This window comes from Podarcis raffonei, chromosome 12 (assembly GCF_027172205.1).
Source record: "Podarcis raffonei isolate rPodRaf1 chromosome 12, rPodRaf1.pri, whole genome shotgun sequence".
Lineage (NCBI taxonomy): Eukaryota > Metazoa > Chordata > Lepidosauria > Squamata > Lacertidae > Podarcis > Podarcis raffonei.
In genome coordinates, this window is record NC_070613.1 from 3741695 (window position 1) to 3759710 (window position 18016).

At 44.7% G+C, this 18016-nt stretch overlaps 1 protein-coding gene across 13 annotated transcripts in view; it reads left to right on the plus strand.

Moving 5' to 3' along the window:
* Positions 1 to 18016, plus strand: part of MAP4 (microtubule associated protein 4) — a 205236-nt gene that overhangs the window by 21257 nt on the left and 165963 nt on the right. For 12 of the 13 annotated variants that reach the window (XM_053409372.1, XM_053409377.1, XM_053409380.1 and 9 more), the window contains exon 2: positions 17627 to 17675. The exons of the other annotated variant lie outside the window; for it this stretch is intronic. The gene's annotated coding sequence lies outside the window, so the exon portion shown is untranslated. The remainder of the gene's footprint in view (positions 1 to 17626; positions 17676 to 18016) is intronic. 13 annotated transcript variants of the gene reach the window in all.

Below are 18016 nucleotides of genomic sequence, written 5' to 3' on the forward strand. Positions count from 1 at the left end.
CACCAGGTACTTCTCTGAACCCCATCCCATTCTGATGACCCACCGAAAATAAACATTCCCATCATGCAAACTGCCTTTTGCAAACTTGGCAACTTCTGAACTCTAAAAACCTTAATCCTTCAGCAGTGGTGGTGAGCTGAGCTCAGAAAGAACTAAATAAATGTGAAAATGACTTCTAGTTGCTAATCTGGGTGATGTGTAAATAGGGAGAGCAGATGGCTTTGCAGCTATATCCTTCCATTTTACAATAATCCTTAGAGACTGATATTTTTGGCTGGTTGGGTCAGATCTGCAGGTGTGAAGAATGCAGTTGTGCAGTCCGGCTAGCTAAGCTAATAAAATGTCCGTTTTGTCTGTTTCCTGGTTCTGTAGGAAAAAGCAACCCCATTATAATATTTGAATAATGTGATCTTAATAGCGAGAAGGAAAGGATCACTAAGGGGTTTTGATAGCTCTTAAGTTCTTCATGCAGATTCTCAGTAATTCTTTCAGCGAGAGAGGTCAAAGGATCTAAGGTGGTCAGGATAGAGGCTGATCTGTGAATCTGCCGCAGAGGTTAGATTATTCAGAGATAATATTCTTGGCCACTACATGTTGAAAAAGACATTGATAATGACAGCCGCCCGTTTGCACTTTGCCTGTAATGAGACTATGCGCTCTGCTGAGTCACGGGCAAAGAGAGCAGCAGGATGGACTGTTTCTACAAAGCAGCCATTGCTGCCTGCTTAAGGTGTGCTGCTTCTGGCTTAAGGTGTGCTGCTTCTGGCTTCTGGTTAGTTTTACCTTCTTAAAATTAGGGTGTTTAATGTGGCTGGGCATTGAGATGCCTGCTACTTAGCTTTTTGCAATTTTAAATCCCTGCTCAGATCTGTATCTGCAGCCTCGTATTTGCATTAGAATGTAAAACATACACATGGACAGTGTTAGAAACTCAGATATATGTCAGAAGCCCAATGGCTCCTTAAACCAAGGTTGCAGTCGCCAAAATGGAAAGTCTAGTTCCTGTTTTGGGGCAAGATGGCTCTAAAGTCTTATTTTTCGAATGATGTACAGACTGTGATGTCAGTTAAACATCTAGCTAGTTATGTCAGTTAACCATCTTGAGCTAGATTAAAGAAGAAAAGTCACTTGATTCAGGGACAGTCCATATATATATTGGCCTATTCCTGCCTCTTTTTCTTAATGGTGACCATTCATAATGTAGGGATATTCTTCACAGCTGTGAGCAGGGCAGTGAGGTGGAGTAAGAGAAGACAAGCGACAACAATTAACTATAACATTGTTCCCTGCTCCTGCTCAGACTGCACAGAAAAAGCATTTTGGTTCCTGAAAACCACTCTGACTGTGCAGATAAAATACAACTGATAGAATTCTACAGGCTGTAGTATTAGTGTGTGAAAACAGTCCAGATCCAAGGGTCCCCAGGAATGCACCTCTAGATGGTGGAGATGTCAGACACCAGCCAGGTGTTCATGCATCCTCACTTGGTTGCATGTGGCCGATAGCCAGGTGCAAAATGCGTCTGGCGCCTAGCTAATTTCGAACACTGCCATGGTCTTGATGGACTACTGGTCTAGCCCTTCTTTACGATCTCTCCTCGTCTCTGAAGTAATGCCCATCTCTGTATATTATGCAGAAAGTAGTTTATGTTTGGTGTAAGGTTGGTTTTTTTTATATATGCAAAAAACCCCCCAAAAAACCCCAACCAAGAAAAAACCCCTTTCAGGCGGGAGCCATTCAGGAAAGCACCTGCTTTCCTGGCATAAAGTCTCACGTTCAATTCCCAGCGTCTCCAGGTTGGGCTTGGAAGGGCTTCTAAAGCCCAGGAGTGCAGCTGTCAGTCAATGCCAAGCTTAGATGTTTAATGTCGCTAGCAGATGCCTTTATAGTAAGGCCGCTCTCTGCGTTATATCGAAACCCTGAATTTTCTGTCTTCTCAGGTAGAGTAGAATGAGGTTGGCAAGTTTGCCAGTATTTTAAAGCACTTCAAGGTCAGGGAGGGAACGTAGCTGAGAACGTTGTCTTTTTTTGGGTGGCAAAAATTCTTTCTGAAGTATTTTTTCTTGTGGCTTTATAAGACTAGAAAATGGAGCCTGCTTCCTGAGGAGAGGCATAACTGCTGCTGCTGCTGCTGCTACTGCAGTTCCTAACAAAAAACTTTTTGATGGAGTTGGCCTTTAAGGGTGATCTCATCTCGGTGACCAATCTGAGCAATGTGCAATGCTCCAGCTATTTGCTAAGACAAAGGCCTGCTGAGCTGCCTAACCACAGAGAGTCCAGCCTGCTGGATTGAGAGCTGTCTGGATAGCAGCACTGGGGCTGCAGGGGAAGGGCAGATACCAGCAAATAACCCTGGCTAGATTGTGTGGTGAACAGGATTTCTTGGTTAGGAGGGTTAAATGTTTCTCTATGAAACCCAGAGCTTTCCTGATCCATTTGGAGCATGCCTGGAACATCCAACTGCTGCAGTCACAGGTGTAGATAATGTGTTAAATATCACTTCTATTGAATTACACTGAAGGCACACCCCTTTACCCTGGATTTTGACATTTGACCCAGCTGATTTCTGTGATTGTAACTGGCTCTGGGACCTTAGTGTGAAGGGCAGGCGGTAACAACAACTTGTGTGTATGTTCAGAGTTTTAAAGTTGTGCCTGATTTCCCTTTTCTTTTAACTGGTAAAGTAATATCAGAGCTCCTGAGAATGGGTGAAATATCCAATATCTATGCTGAGAAAGTTCTTGACTTCTGCAAACCCTGTTTACATTCTTTTGCTTCTTGTTTAACTTGGAAACTAGTAACACACTTTCAGGGTTTTCTCTTTCAGCCTTGAGGGTTAGAAACGTTCCCTAAATGTTGAAATGACTAACCATGAAATCCTTGATTGCTTGTAGTTTTATAGGATTTCATGGGAGAGCACATTTTCCTTTCTCCAAGGTGTGACCCAAGCCAGGTGGATCGTCTCCAGCTTAAGTACCTGGCAGGTGGTGTCAAAAACTGAATGCATAATTGGAGTGAAAGAAAAGCATATTCTGCACAAGGAGAAAAAAATGGGTACATGTTATTCTTTTAGCTTTCGAAAAGTAGTATCACTACAAAGCAATTCATGAGGACCATGAAGCCATGTCTGTGTTGAAAAGACATAAATTCACTTAATTATGGACCAAGGAAGGTCAGAGCAGAATCTGCTTGAAACTTGCGAGCTGCATCTTATGGTTTGTGAAGAACACCCAAGGACTGATACTAGCATCCCAGGAAACTCAGTGTGACCCAGCACCTAGAAACTATCAAATGGCACTAGGCACCTTGGGTTATATTTCAAAGTAAAGGAAAATAACTTTGGCTCTTTCTTATAATCTCTTAAACTTGCTGATTGGATCTTGTGTTCAGTTCCTTAGATCGTGGATGCATTTGATTGGATTCTGCAGTCATGCGCTTCGCATAGCATTGTGACGCACCTATTGCTATCTCTCGCGTTGCTCCGCTTTTGGGCCTCGCTTCATACTCTGGGTGTATATATACCGGCCTACCGGCTTGATGAATTTTTGGAGAGCTGGACTCCGGCCCATGGAAGCCACAGTGAATTTGCGAGTATTTCAAGTGCCATATGACAGTGTTGTCTTCGTAGCCACAGGCAAACATAGCTGCTGCTCTGGCATGTAGCCTGAGCTCTTGTTGGGCTGTTGCAATGATTAATAACTAATGCTACTTTCACATAATGATTTAATGGTGATATTTTACATAGAAACATAGTCCTTACAACAGTAGCTATTTGTTGTCCTCATATTTGCATATAGCACCTCTGTAAATTGAGTGGATGGCAGCACAGCACATTTTTAGTACCAAGACCCTAATACTGGTAGCTGAGTAACTGTGGTCTGTAGCAAAGGGTCTTTGGTTTCTATGCAACTTGCACATCAGTTCTCGCTCGCCTCTTCCCTAACCCTTCCCCTCAACCCGAAAGGATTTTGGTCACCTCTAAAAAATAGAAAATATTGGGGTGGAAGCTGTATGATTCAATGGGTAACCCATTATGTCCTGGTACTGTGTTTTTGGATTGAGCACAGCTTCCCTTGAGTAACAGACTTCTGTAAAATGGCATTTAGTGATGTCCAACTGTCTTGTTGCACGGCCTTTTGGCTCCCAATTCCCCCAGTGCATAGGTGTTCATTGACAGCTTCATCTTGAACCTAAGAAAAGCCTGCTGGATCAGCCGATGGCCCATCCGGTCCAGCATCCTGTTCTCACAGTGGCTGACTAGACACCTCTATAGTAATGGGAAACCCAGAAGCAGGATCTGAGCACCAGAGCCATCTCCCCTCCATGTGGTTTTCAACAGCTGGTATTCAGAAGCAGTCTTGCCTCTGATTGTGAAGACAGAGCATAGACATCCTGGCTAGTAGCTGTCAGTAGCCCTTCCCTCCATGAATATAAGAATGGTCACACTTTCTGTCTCTTGTGATGTGGATGGTTGTTGCTAAATTACAGTACTGTGCTGGATGCTTGGGGTGCCTATACCTGAAATATGGGCGGAGGAAACCTTACCTTTATAGATTTTTAAAGTATGCTTTCCTCTGTCCCTCCCTCACCTCTTTTGGTGCCATGCTATGGAGAGTTGGAATCTGGCTAGGCAGGAAGGTTTGGCTTAAAGTGTCTACTCCTCCTCTTCCACATGACGCAAAGTAACTCTTAAAAGGAGGGGCATTGCTTGTTGACTCGTGAGTATTTGGGGAGGTGATCGTCCATCCCTTACTGGTGGGTTTGATATTCTGAAGAGTGGTTTGGACAACTGTTTTGTATTAGAATAGCACATATTGATCATGGCCACTGGTCCCATCACCTCCTGGCAAATAGAAGGGGAAGAAATGGAGGCAGTAAGAGATTTTACTTTCTTGGGCTCCATGATCACTGCAGATGGTGACAGCAGTCACGAAATTAAAAGACGCCTGCTTCTTGGGAGAAAAGCAATGACAAACCTAGACAGCATCTTAAAAAGTAGAGACATCACCTTGCCAACAAAGGTCCGTATAGTTAAAGCTATGGTTTTCCCAGTAGTGATGTATGGAAGTGAGAGCTGGACCATAAAGAAGGCTGATCCCCGAAGAATTGATGCTTTTGAATTATGGTGCTGGAGGAGACTCTTGAGAGTCCCATGGACTGCAAGAAGATCAAATGTATCCATTCTTAAGGAAATCAGCCCTGAGTGCTCACTGGAAGGACAGATCGTGAAGCTGAGACTCCAATACTTTGGCCACCTCATGAGAAGAGAAGACTCCCTGGAAAAGACACTGATGTTGGGAAAGATGGAGGGCACAAGGAGAAGGGGACGACAGAGGATGAAATGGTTGGATGGTGTTCTTGAAGCTACCAGCATGAGTTTGATCAAACTGCGGGAGGCAGTGGAGGACAGAAGTGCCTGGCGTGCTCTGGTCCATGGGGTCACGAAGAGTCGGACACGACTAAACGACTAAACAACAACAACAACAAAGCACATATTGATGACTAATATGTAATTCACACATATGAATAGATCTTGTACGCAGCCCAGAAAAGTCATTGGTTTGAAAGACAGTCTAAGGATCATGTTGAGAGAATATCAGTACTGTAGTTTTTGACCAGGTGAGGGAATGCTAGGTGATCTTTCAGCAACCTCACAATGTTAGAATCCCTAAATTTCTTTGGGAATAAAATAGAATACAAATACAGTGAAAAGGTATCTCAACAGCCTGCATTGAGAAGCATCCTTGCAGCAAGCAAAACCAAAATCAGTTTGGAGTTTCCTGGCCAACTTTTTCTAAGAGATGGGATCCCATCAGGCACTGTGGAAGCTGTGCTGTGAGCAAAAGGGGAGTTTCCCCTCCAAACGGCACACTGTGCTATATGTCACACTGTCTTTGAAATTGGGCTAGCACAAGCCCTTTGCACAGAGCCAAAGCAGCTGTTGCAACCTCAGCTCTTTCTTTGTCCATACACCTCTATGGGGCAGGTCGATCACTGCAGAGATAAGCCTGTAATTACCACCCTTGTAGGTAAGACTAATTTCCTTCTGTGCAGCAGCTGGGTATGAAGATGGAAGCTGTTCTTTTCCTTGGCCTTGGGTGGGAACCTAGTGAGGGAGGTGTCCTCTGACCTCCCTGACAAATGGAGAGCATTAGATGGCTATAATAGGCTGTAATCTTCTTCTCCAGGAGTGATAGCTCTTTTGTTCCCTCCAGCACTCTGAGAGCCAATCGCGGTGATTTCCAGAGTCCAGTTACCTTAATGGAGAAACAAAAGTACCAGCAGGCCGTGAAGCTTGAAATTCAAGTAGGCAGAGGTGACATGGAGCTCCAGTGGGCAGGCTGCCTCTGTGGCTCAGGAGCTGCTGCTTTCAAGCTGGTTCAGATTTCATCCATAGGAAGAGGAGGAGGAGGCGGCCTCTGGGGAAGAGGTTTAATCAGAACTGAGCAGCTGAGGTTGTTGCTGGCATCAGGGTAGTGTGACTGGGTCCATAAATCTAGCAGGGTGTCTGCATTTCCCCAAAGACTCAGAATAATGTTCCTACCCACCTTAGTGATAGAATCATAGAATTGTAAGGGACCACAAGGGTCATCTGGTCCAACCCCCTGCAATGCGGGAATCTTTTACCCGATGTGGGGCTCAAACCTACAGCCCTGGGATTAAGAGTCTCATTCTCTACCAAGTGAGCTATCCTTGCTGTCAATATAGGCTTTGTTGCTTTGGAACATAGAAGCTACCTTGTACTTTTAAAACGCTTTTTATTGAAGTATAACAGACAAGTATAAGCAAACAGTACAAAGACACAAGTCTGCAGTTTTTACAAAGGAAGCTGCCTTTTACAATACCTTGGTATTGTCTACAAGGACTGGCAACAGCTCTCCAGGGTTTCAGACAGGGAAGATTTGTAGCCCTACTGTTAGATAACAGGGATTGAACATGGGACCTTCTGAATGCAAAACTGGTGCTCTACCATTGAATTACAGACTTGCCACCCCCCTAATTATTGGTATTAATGAAATGTCGTCAGGCTGCCTTGATGCTCCAGGGAGATCTATCCTTTGCCACTAAAAATAGGTGCAGAGACTGAATGTAGAATTGTGTCCTGAGCAAGTGTACAGAATTTCATCATTATGGTTGAATTCAGTTAGATATAAAGCAAGCAAATGGGGTGCCAGTTTGGTGCATTAAGCCAAAGTTGTCTTTTCATTCAATGATACTGATCCCCTTTCTGGTGCTCTTCTCCTTTTGCGATGAGAATAAGAACAGATATGTGCTTGCTAGCTCTGACCCTTTTGTTGTGTTCTCCTCACTTCAACTCCTTCCTGCTGAGCTCATGGTGGCTCCCAGTACAGTTTTGGAACCCTGCAAGATCAGGGAGTCGGTGGGCAGGATTCAACTAAGTTGTTGTGTGCACGGAATGACGTCTGCTCGCACAATGGGACTATCCTTTCTCTCCTCTCCCACACCCCTGAAATCTGCTCTGGAGGGTTGGGGGGAACCCGCAAAAGAAATTTTGGGGGGTAGATGGGAGAGGAGAGTGGAGAAAAGTCTTGTTGCACAAGATACCTTTGTTTTATGCATGCAAACCCCACTTAGCTCTATGCTGAATTCCACCCAGTGCAAGTAGAGCAGGGTCCCAACTGCAGAAGCTCTTCTTAAACCCCCAGAGGGCTATGTCAGGATCACGATGGATGGGGTGGACCCAGCAAATGCAGCCCCTCTTTTCTCCTCCAGTGCAGCTGGAATCACACGAGAGGGAATGAGCGAGCAGGGTTTTTGTGCACCTTAGTCTTGCTGTGTTTTTTTTAAAAATGGGCCATCTTCATTCAGACTTTGCCAGAGATGGGAGAAGAATGCATTGTCTTCCATATTTTGTTCCAAAGCAAATATCCCACCCTGTTACAGCGGCTTAGCTTCAGGGTTAGAAGCAGCTTTTGAACACATGCTTAGACGTTTGTCACTTTATTCAGTTAGGGGAGGTTGATCTGAATTGTAGTAGGGCTCATGCAGCCCAGCCACATGGGTTTCTATTTTTGGCTTTGGGTTGAGTTACAGCAAAGCCCTCTGGTGTAATGGCCTTGCCGGTCCTGGGGGAATGACAGGGCTTGGATGACTTCAGTCTCCTTGACTTGGTGCAGTTGGGAAAGGGCTGCTGCAGATTAGACTAACGTAGTTAGCTTTCACCGCAAAAAAGGCAGAGCTTGAAATTCAGTTCTTTAGAATGAAAATGCCCCCATGACAGACTGCCAGTGACAGTTATTCAGTCAAACTAAGCCTAGTTGGGCCTAAGTTAGATTGCAGTCAAAGGAATAAAATGACTTGGTTTTACTCATTTGTTCCCAATACTTATGGACCACTTTTCACCATAATATTTATTATTAAAGGTAAAGGGACCCTTGACCATTAGGTCCAGTCGTGGCCGACTCTGGGGTTGCGGCGCTCATCTCGCTTTATTGGCTGAGGGAGGCGGCGTACAGCTTCAGGGTCATGTGGCCAGCATGACTAAACCGCTTCTGGCGAACCAGAGCAGCGCACAGAAACGCCGTTTACCTTCCCACTGGAGCGGTACCTATTTATCTACTTGCACTTTGACATGCTTTTGAACTGCTAGGTGGGCAGGAGCAGGGACCGAGCAACGGGAGCTCACCCCGTCGCGGGGATTCGAACCGCCGACCTTCTGATCGGCAAGTCCTAGGCTCTGTGGTTTAACCCACAGCGCCACCCACGTCCCTAATATTTATTATTACCATTACCATTATTAATTATATTTATATACTGTCCTTCATCAGAAGATCTCCTAGATGGTCACACTGTATTTTACAGAACAATTTTATATTTATTTATGGCATTTCTCCCCCACTTTTTTCTCCAAGGAGTATGTGATTCACTCCTTTCTTCAGTTAAGCCCTAAAATGTCCATGTGAGGTAGGTTAAGAGGCAGTGACTGGCGCAGAGTCACCCAGTGCAGTGAGCTTCGTGGCAGAGTTGGGATTGGAACCCTGGTCTCTCAGGTCCTATTCTAACACTCGAGCCACTATACCACACTGTCTCTCAATTAATAAGGTAAATCCATGCAAATAATATGGTGTTTAAAATATAAAACGCAAAGCTAAAGGTCAAAGTGTGTGTGTGTCTGACTTATATGTTTGGCAAGCATTTTCCTTTGGCCTTGCTTTAATTAACAATATTTCTCATTATGTGATTATTTTGAAATAGCTGGCCTGACCACACCACCTAGTTGTTCTTTTTCATCCTTAACAAGATAAAATACTTATTCAGGATATAATTAGCTGGCTTCTCAATTTTTTAAAGAATCCCAGAATGAATAGCAAAAAGTAAAGGCACCTAGTTTTATAAAACACCTAAAAATAATACTTCAAATGACATCATAAAAACAGCAGAATGAGACAGGCTAAGAAATCTGATACCCCAGCAGCAACAGAAAAACCCAGTGCGTGGTAAAACAGAGGAATACAGAACCACCCAAAATGCCGAGGCAAATGGACTTGGCACACAAAACTTAATAGTGAGGATGTCAGGTGAGTCTTCCGGGGGAGAGTATTTTCCGTGAATGAGTCGCCACCACTAAAAGGCCCTTTCGCTGTTCTGTCTCTGCTCTGCAGGCAGGGAAACTTGGAGAAGAGTGTCTGATGCAGTTCTTATTTCTCAAGCAGGTTTGCATAGCAAAAGGTGGTCCTTAAATTCAACTTTGGGCCTCTGATTTGTCTTCAGTAATAAAGAAGGGATCAGCGGTGGCAGCTGAGACCCAGATTTTAGGGACTTACTGAGACAGCTTTCCCTAATTCTTGGCCGCTGCATGCAGCGTCTGAGCGGAGCAGAGAGAGAGAGGGTCCTTTAGGACCAGCCTGAGTTAGGGACCCTTTCTCCAGGGGCCATTCCAGGGTGAACCGTGACCAAGTTTGAAGGAAGAAGTTGGGGCTTCTTCCTTCAAACAGTGAGTAGTGAGACAGAGATGAAGATGATTTATTAAGTTTATTGGTTACTTGCCAAAGGCAACTCAAAGCAACTTACATCCAAACAACCAAAACCCTACATAGATCCGTTCACTCATTAAGGTAATACATTTAAAAAATCCCACCCTGTCAAATTGCCACAGATAGAGGAAGGAGACCCGTTGGATAATCTTTAGACTATCTTTAAGCAAATCTCTTTGCAAGGGTGACAGTTGTTTCTGCGGGAAGCCTGTTGGGTAAAATGCATAATACTGATAATATTCAGGGACTTTTCCTGTCCTAAGGGAAGAAGTATTAAGTAATGCCTGTCATTGGTGTGGGCTGTCAAACAGGTCGTGGAAACCAAGTCTGATGGAGAGAAGAAGTCTGGATTCTGAAAGATAATCTAAAAGTTTATGTTCTGATGGGTGCCGGTTCTGGTTGTTAAAAGAAAATGGCAGCTGTGGTCTGGCATCATTTTCAGGAAGGGATATGTTCTTCCTTGCCTGCTGTAGAATAGTTTATTGATGTATAGTCCTCTTTCTGCAAATCAGAGTGTTATTTTTTAGAAGTGAGGGCCAAATTGTATGTTCTGCGATTGAGGTGTCAGTATCCCACTCCCCCTTTTAGTGCTACGCAGGCTTGTGGGGGGCTGGGTGGAGGCTGCAAGCTTGATAGCAGCGATGAAAAACAGCCTGTGGGGCAAGGGTTAAGCACCCTCTTCTGCACTCCCCCCCCACTACTACAGAACAGTACAGTCTAATTCCCAGCTGCATTTGAGTAAAAAATAAAAATGGATTGTATCCAGATCTGTTCATCCTTCCACGGAAGGTCCTTTGATTCAGCAGAGGCTTCTATGACAGCAAGGGGAAGAAACAATTTCCCCCTTCTGCAGCTCCTCAGACCCCTACTCCATTCTGCAGGGTCACCCCAACCCTCTGGATCAGAGGTTCAAGGGCTTCAGAGAGGAAGGGAGATTTGCAACAGCCACCTTGTTACGCTCTCCTTTCTGCAGAAGCCTCCCCAGCATCAAAGAGCCTTTTGTGAATAGGAGGAGTCAGCCTCGTGTCAGGAGATTTCCATTGCCAGGAGAGTTCTGGTCCAGAACATCTGGAGAGCACGAGATTCGTGAAGGCTGCTGGGACACACCTGCTGGTTCCATTTTAAAAAACCATAAACTTAATGAAGATATGAAAATGGAATACAGTAAGCCTGTGACTTAGGCACATTTAACTTGTGCGCATTCAGCTTTATGCAATTGAAGGGGGTGAGTGTCAGGGGAAAAAGACTTTGGCAGTCCTAACTACCCAATGTGTTTTGACTATACACGATTTTGGGTTTAGGCGCGATCTCCAGAACATAACCGTTGCTCAGGTTGTGGGCTTAATGTACCGTAAAGAAATAACAATGAACTCGCCCACCCCCACTTCTTGCCTGCTCCTTGAAGCAGGAGCCCTAATGCTTGATGTGAACAGGACACTAGGAAGGTGATGGGGGGGGGCGGATCCTGCCATGGAAATGTTCTTGCATTGGAGCCAGTCATGAATTGGAGGTTTGCACTCCCAAGTTCCTCGCTGCTCTTGTCCTCCTTTGAGGGAGTTGATGTGTACCGTATTTTTTGCACCATAGCACTCACTTTTTTCCTCCTAAAAAGTAAGGGGAAATGTCTGTGCGTGTTATGGAGGGAATGCCTACGGGTGGCATGCCTACGGATTTTCCTCCTCTAAAAACTATGTGCGTGTTATGGTCGGGTACGTGTTATAGAGCGAAAAATACGGTAGTTCTTTTCTTCCTTAACATGAGAACCTCAGCTGATGGAGGGGATGTCTCATAAATAAATAAATAAATAAATAAATAAATAAATAAATAAATAAATAAAATAATAATAATAATAATAATAATAATAATAATAAAAATTTTATTTGTATCCCGCCCTCCCCAGCCAAAGCCGGGCTCAGAGCGGCTAACATCAAATGTATAACACATTAACATAAAATCAGGCAATCAATTAAAATACATCCTCAAACCAGATCAGGATCAGAATAAAATCCAATCAGATGGCAACCCGCAGATTAGGGTTGGGGACCTTAAATGCTCACCAGGCCCAACTGTTTGTGCTGAACTTATATGGGCCTGTGAGAAAAATTGGGAGGCCACTTTCATGCAAGTTCTTATGAAAGGGGAGAGGGAGTCAGACTGAACCCCGACCAAAGGCCTGGCAGAACAGCTCCGTCTTGCAGGCCCTGCGGAAAGATGTCAAGTCCCGCAGGGCCCTAGTCTCTTGTGACAGAGCGTTCCACCAGATTGGAGCCACAGCCGAAAAAAGCCCTGGCTCTAGTTTCCCCCAGAAACAATTCCCCTGAAGTCATCGCTGGACATCGTTCAGTCCGCCTGGCAGGTGACGCCTATAGCCGTTATAAACTAATGCCGTGATTTACCTCTTTGGCAGCAAGGGGTTGTTTAATTTTACCAAATTAGCAGTTAAGGGAGGAGGTTCCTGGGGCGCCTGTCCAAAGTGGCTGGACTCTGTTCTTAAGGAGCCATCTTGCTTGCCAAGCCTTGGGCTGCAGACGTCTCCTCCCCACCTCAAACACCCTCCTTTGGCAGAGTTGGAGCTTGCGATATAAATGCTGGATTGGCTGCCTCTCAGGCTGTGTTCTCTCCCCCCCGCAACGTCTACTTCTTTTTTGTTCTGCACTTTGTAACTTGCCTGTGGCAGAGCCCGTTTTTTGTTTTTTTTTGCTTGCGGGGTGAGTGTTCCAGGTTCAGCTGAAGGTTGCGGGCTGCAAAAATCCATCCTCGTGTGTTGGTAAACAATATGACACAAGATACTGTTCTGCCTCTCTGCATCCCTGTGGAACTTGATGCTGACAAGGCAGAAAACCTCCTCTGGAGGGCATTGGGATAATAAGGGTTCATTCAGGATGCCAGGCCAGATGCGATGGGTCTCTCCTTTCTGCGGGCAGGGCAGAGGAGGCTGGCTGTTAGACTGAATTATCGTTCGCTGCTTGGATGGTTTTGCGGGAAAACGGCCAAGCCTTATTTTAAAGGGAATAAAGTCAAAGACCCCTGTGTACATTGGCTTCCCAAGTCTTGTTTGTGCTTTGAAGGAAATTTTGTGCTTTATTTAGTGAAGAAGCCCAACTCATGGATTTGAATTCTCTTCGAACAGTGTTTACTAGTTATTTCTCCCAGTTTGGCTTGTTGGGAGCACAACAGAACTTTGGGGCACACAGATCTTTGGAGCGCAGAAGTCACAGCAATATTAATATTTATAGCTGCCCATCAATAAGTATTTCTTGACTAGCTTACAAAAGGAGACTGTTGGAAGGCTACGGGATACAGCAATTAAAATCGGGCCTTTTTGCTTTCTTTTTATATACAAACTGGACTGATTCTGTGAGGCAGTAACTTGATTCGGAGCAGGGATGTGTCTAAAACTTGGCTGCTCTGTGGAAAGTGAGCCTGCCATGGCCCCAGCTTAAATGCTTGATTTAAGACCGTGGCAAGTCTAGATGCTGGCAGAAAGCCCAGGTAGAAGATAGTAGTTATCCAAGAGGTGAATTGTATTTGGTTCCATCTTTTGACAAGCTAGGATTACTATTAAGAGGAACAAACGTTTCTCCTCTGCCAAAAGAGACCTAAGGCAGACTTCCCCAACCTTGCGCCCTCCAGATGTGTTCGGGCTATTCACATCTGCCCCGGCCAGCATAGATGGCTGTGTTGCCTGGAGATGGTGGGTGAAGCATCTGGATGACATCAAGTTGCAGAAGGTTTCATGAGGGGTTACTTAGTGTTCACCCTAGACAGCTTTGTTCCAGAAACCAGGAGGTGTGGAAAATCACACTTTGTGTCGTCCGGCAGGCAGCTTTAATACATCCAAGTCTGACTAATCAGAGGCTCACGGTGCATTCGTGGACAGATCGTAATGTTAAAAGAGCTTGGTGGCTGAATCAGCATCCTCTTTTCAACATGGCTAACCAGATGGCTGTGGGAAGCCTGCAGGCATGTTAACAGATCCGGCCCCTGCAATCATCATCATCTGAGGTCCTTCTTCATGTGCTTCCTCCATGAGAGGTCCGGAGGGCAGCAACATGAGAATAGGCCTTATCTGTGGTGGCTCCCCGCTTGTGGAATGCCCTCCCTAGGGAGGCTCGCTTGGCGCCTTCATTACATATCTTTAGGCTCCAGGTGAAAACGTTTCTCTATAACCAGGCCTCTGGCTGATCAACATTCTATGTAGCCTTATAAATAAGTTTGTGGGAGGGAGTTATTGGTTTGTTTTTGTTTTATTATGCATCTTGTGTTCTCTTTTTGTATTTTTATGTTGTGAACCGCCCTGTGATCTTCAGATGAAGGGCTGTATACAAATTTTACTAATGATAATAAGCAGAATGTGAGTGCAACAGCAAGTTTCACAACTAGTGATTCTCAGGAACTGGTATAAATGAGCTTGGTGAAGTTGGTGGCCATTATTAAGGGGCATTATTGACCTTTACAACCATTTCTCTAGGATGGTGATTCATACAGAGTAAAGTTGAGAGCTTGCACCTGCCAAAATCCAAGGCTGAAGGGAAGCAAGTGGCAAGTTGCTTGTTTCCGTTCAGATTAGGTTTTTTGGAGGTGGGCATGCCAATCTTCTCTGTATTGTTCCAGTTTTAGTATATCTGCTGTGATAGTGAGCACCTTTCAGCTTACTTTTGAGACCTCTGTCATGCTGTCTGTTCTAGTTTCTACTAGCCTTTATTGGCATAAGAAGGTGTCTTTTCTATTCAGAGACTGTGTGCAGAACCCCTCTGTTCCAGCTGGGTTATGGGGTGCTCTCTGTGTATATGTTTTTGGGGGGGCAAACAAAGGTTCATTTCAACTAACCTTGATTTTCCTGCATACCTGTGGAGGTCTCTGCCCTTTTCTGCTCTCCTTGCCCAATATTGGGAATGATTTGGCCAAGGTGAAGAAGCACCAGTTCCACTGAGCCATGCAGAATATAGATTGTGTCTTCTGATCTCTGCTGACAGAAGCAGATGAGCTGTTATGTCAAGGTGGAAGGCCAAGTCTCGAGTGGTTCCCTGCTCCTCTCTCATCGAGAGTGTGCCGTCCCTGCTCTGCCCTCTGCCTTCTCTGTCTCTTTTTTTAAACTTTGCTTAAGCTGCTGAATGTAGAGCAAGCATGTTAGGAAATTTCCTATCATGAGAGCTGTGTGTGCGCGCGAGAAAGAGAGAGAAAGAGACAGACAGACAGACAGAGATAGAAGAATGACGAGTTGGAAGGAATCAACTACACAGTAGAAATCACACCAGCACGTTTGTCCTGTGCAAAAAAATATGTTTGTTGACTCCCTGCCAAGAAAAATCCAAATTTTACCCCCCGGGCAGCTGAATTTTGTGATTGGGATTAAAAATGCACATTACGTGAATCGTAACTAGCATTTTCCTGCAAAGGGCAATGAACGACCGTGGGGTGCTTGGGTTGAGGGAGAGGGCCATAGCTTTGGGGGAACTGTACCCTCCAGAAGCTCTGCTTAGTGCTGCTTTTAATTTCTGAGCTGGTGGTTTTCAGACATCAGTCCTGGGATCCCTGGGGTTTATCGATAATGAAAATCGGTAAGGGCTGCCAAAGTGTATATGCATGTGAAAGTCAGCACAGAGAGAATATTGGGTGTGGGGCTCAACTGGGCCTGTCTGGCAGCCAGTGCTGGCTGACAGCATGCCCATGGAGTGGTTTGCGCCCATCAGTGCACAAGGGTTCGGAGAGGATAGAGCAGGATGCTTCAAACCCACCAGATGCTGCCAATTCAACCAGTTTTTCTGCTAGCATCTTTGAGTGTTTGAAACTCATATATATAAACTAATCACCAAATGCTACCTTAAACCTAAGTTATGGTGGCCACAACGGAATGTCTAGGTGCCATTTACCCTCCAATGGAATTTATTACTGTTATTAATTTCATTTCTATACTGCTTTATATTTTAAAGGAAAAACCTGAGAGCAGTTAACAACACATTAAATATTCAATAAAAGAAACCAGTATAAAACAAACGCAAGTTTCAAGGAAAATATTGCAGATCCTTCTCTTAAGTTACATTAGGCTTTCCTCATATTTATTTAACCTACTTAATTTATAGTACTGCCCCATAGCAGAAGGACTCTAGGAGGGAAGTGTGGTCAAGTGGTTAGAGTGTCAGACAGGGACCTGGGAGATCAGGGTTCAATTCCCCAATCAGTCCTGAAGTTCACTAGGTCACCTTGGAGTCATTCACAGTCTCTTCACCTACCTCACAGGGTTGTTGTACGGATTAGATGAGGTGGGGGGTGAACCATGGACTCATTGGATATAAAGGTGGGAGATAAATGCAATAAATTAGTTCTTCTGCTGACCTGCTTAAGAAAGCTGGAGGGAGCAGCCACGTGGAGATGTTAGTCGCCAGCCTTGCATCCAGAGATCTCCACCTGGTCACAATTGGATCAGTGGCCACAGTTTCGCCAGTCACAAAACACTCACGACACCTGGTGGATTTCTAATACTGGCATTTGCCCCGAGCATGGCTTCACTTCCAATGTGCTTGATTAACATTTAATTGCTTCTGTGACCCGCCCTCAGTGTTGCAACGCTGGGCACTTGCTGAGAAACATTCTGCTTGTGATGTGAGCGCATTCTAGCCTTGGCCGTTGCTTCTGCATGTCTGCCGACATGTAGCGTGGGCAGGGCTTTGTGCTGCACCTCCACTTAGCGTTAAGTAAATGCGGATGGGGGTGGCAGGATGTGTTGGGTGGGGCTGTGTCTGGTGTTATCATCCGTGGAGCCCATGTAGATAGCAAGATTGGCAGAACATTTGTTTGTTTGTTCATTATATTTTTATACCACTCTATAGCTGCAGATCTCAAGGTGGTTCACAAGATAAAATCACAATATAAAAACACAAAATACATAATAAAAATAAAACGCCGAAACAACCCATTTGTATCATTCCTTGCTGAGTGTTGACTGGTAGTGGCCACTCAGAGATGAGTTATCCAGGCACAACTTGGATTAAATGGGTCTAGAGCTGTGTTTGTTGAACCCTTGGCCATTCCATCCGTATGGCTTTGCATTGGGAAGCGCAGTTCCCACTAGCGGGTGGGTCTTCAAAGTTGCTAAATTCAAACTTTATTTTAGTCTGGTTAAGCGTGGTTTTACCTGTTGTGTAGTTGAGTTAGAGACACCTGACTGCTGTGCGAAGTGCTAAACCTTCTCTCTGATTACATCATTGTTTACTTGATGAGAAATAATTGTGCAAGTAATTAAATGGGTGTGCGCTCACTCTAGCCGGGTTTCACTTCTGCGTGATGAAGAGCTCCACGCTGTTGCAAAGTCTGGAGCGTTTCATTGCTTCGGCCTTCCTTAATGGGATACTATCTAGGCTATTACCTTAATTGAAGTTTATATTGAATGGTGCGCAAGAAGCCTCCTAGATCTGGATTAGTATCCTAATGACTCTCTTGTCTCTTGAGAGAGGGGAGGCTACGTGGCCAAGACAATCCTAGACAATGCAGTGACACGGATGATAAAGGAAGGCACTTTAGGTTGGTTAGGCTCCTCTGACAAACAAATTAGCAGGGTTATGTGTGTTCTGAAACAAGAGCAAATTATTGGAAACTCTGCAGCTGTTTCTTTTAAATATTTTATTTTGCAGATAAGCGGTTTGTGAGATCCAGGACACACTAAGGGATTATCTGCTTAAGGTAAGAGCTGCTTTTCGTTATAGGCACTGCATTGCCTATTTCAGTATCTGCAGGCTGTTCCAGCACCCGAAAGTTGCTAGCCCATCTTGCTCCTCTATTTTGCAGAAGTTGTTTGTTTGTTTGTTTGTTTGTTAGCAGACACATTTATATACTGCTTAATTATTCCCATTTCTGAGAGGTGTACAGACAGAGCAACCCACAGTAAAATGGGGTAACGAAACAGTAAAAATACACCAAAAAAATCCTGCTGGAACAAGGAAGTCTAAGTCATGGGTCTGAAGTTTGGCAAGGAGGGGGCCTGTTTAATCTCAGTTGGGTGGGATGTTCATCACACTGACTGC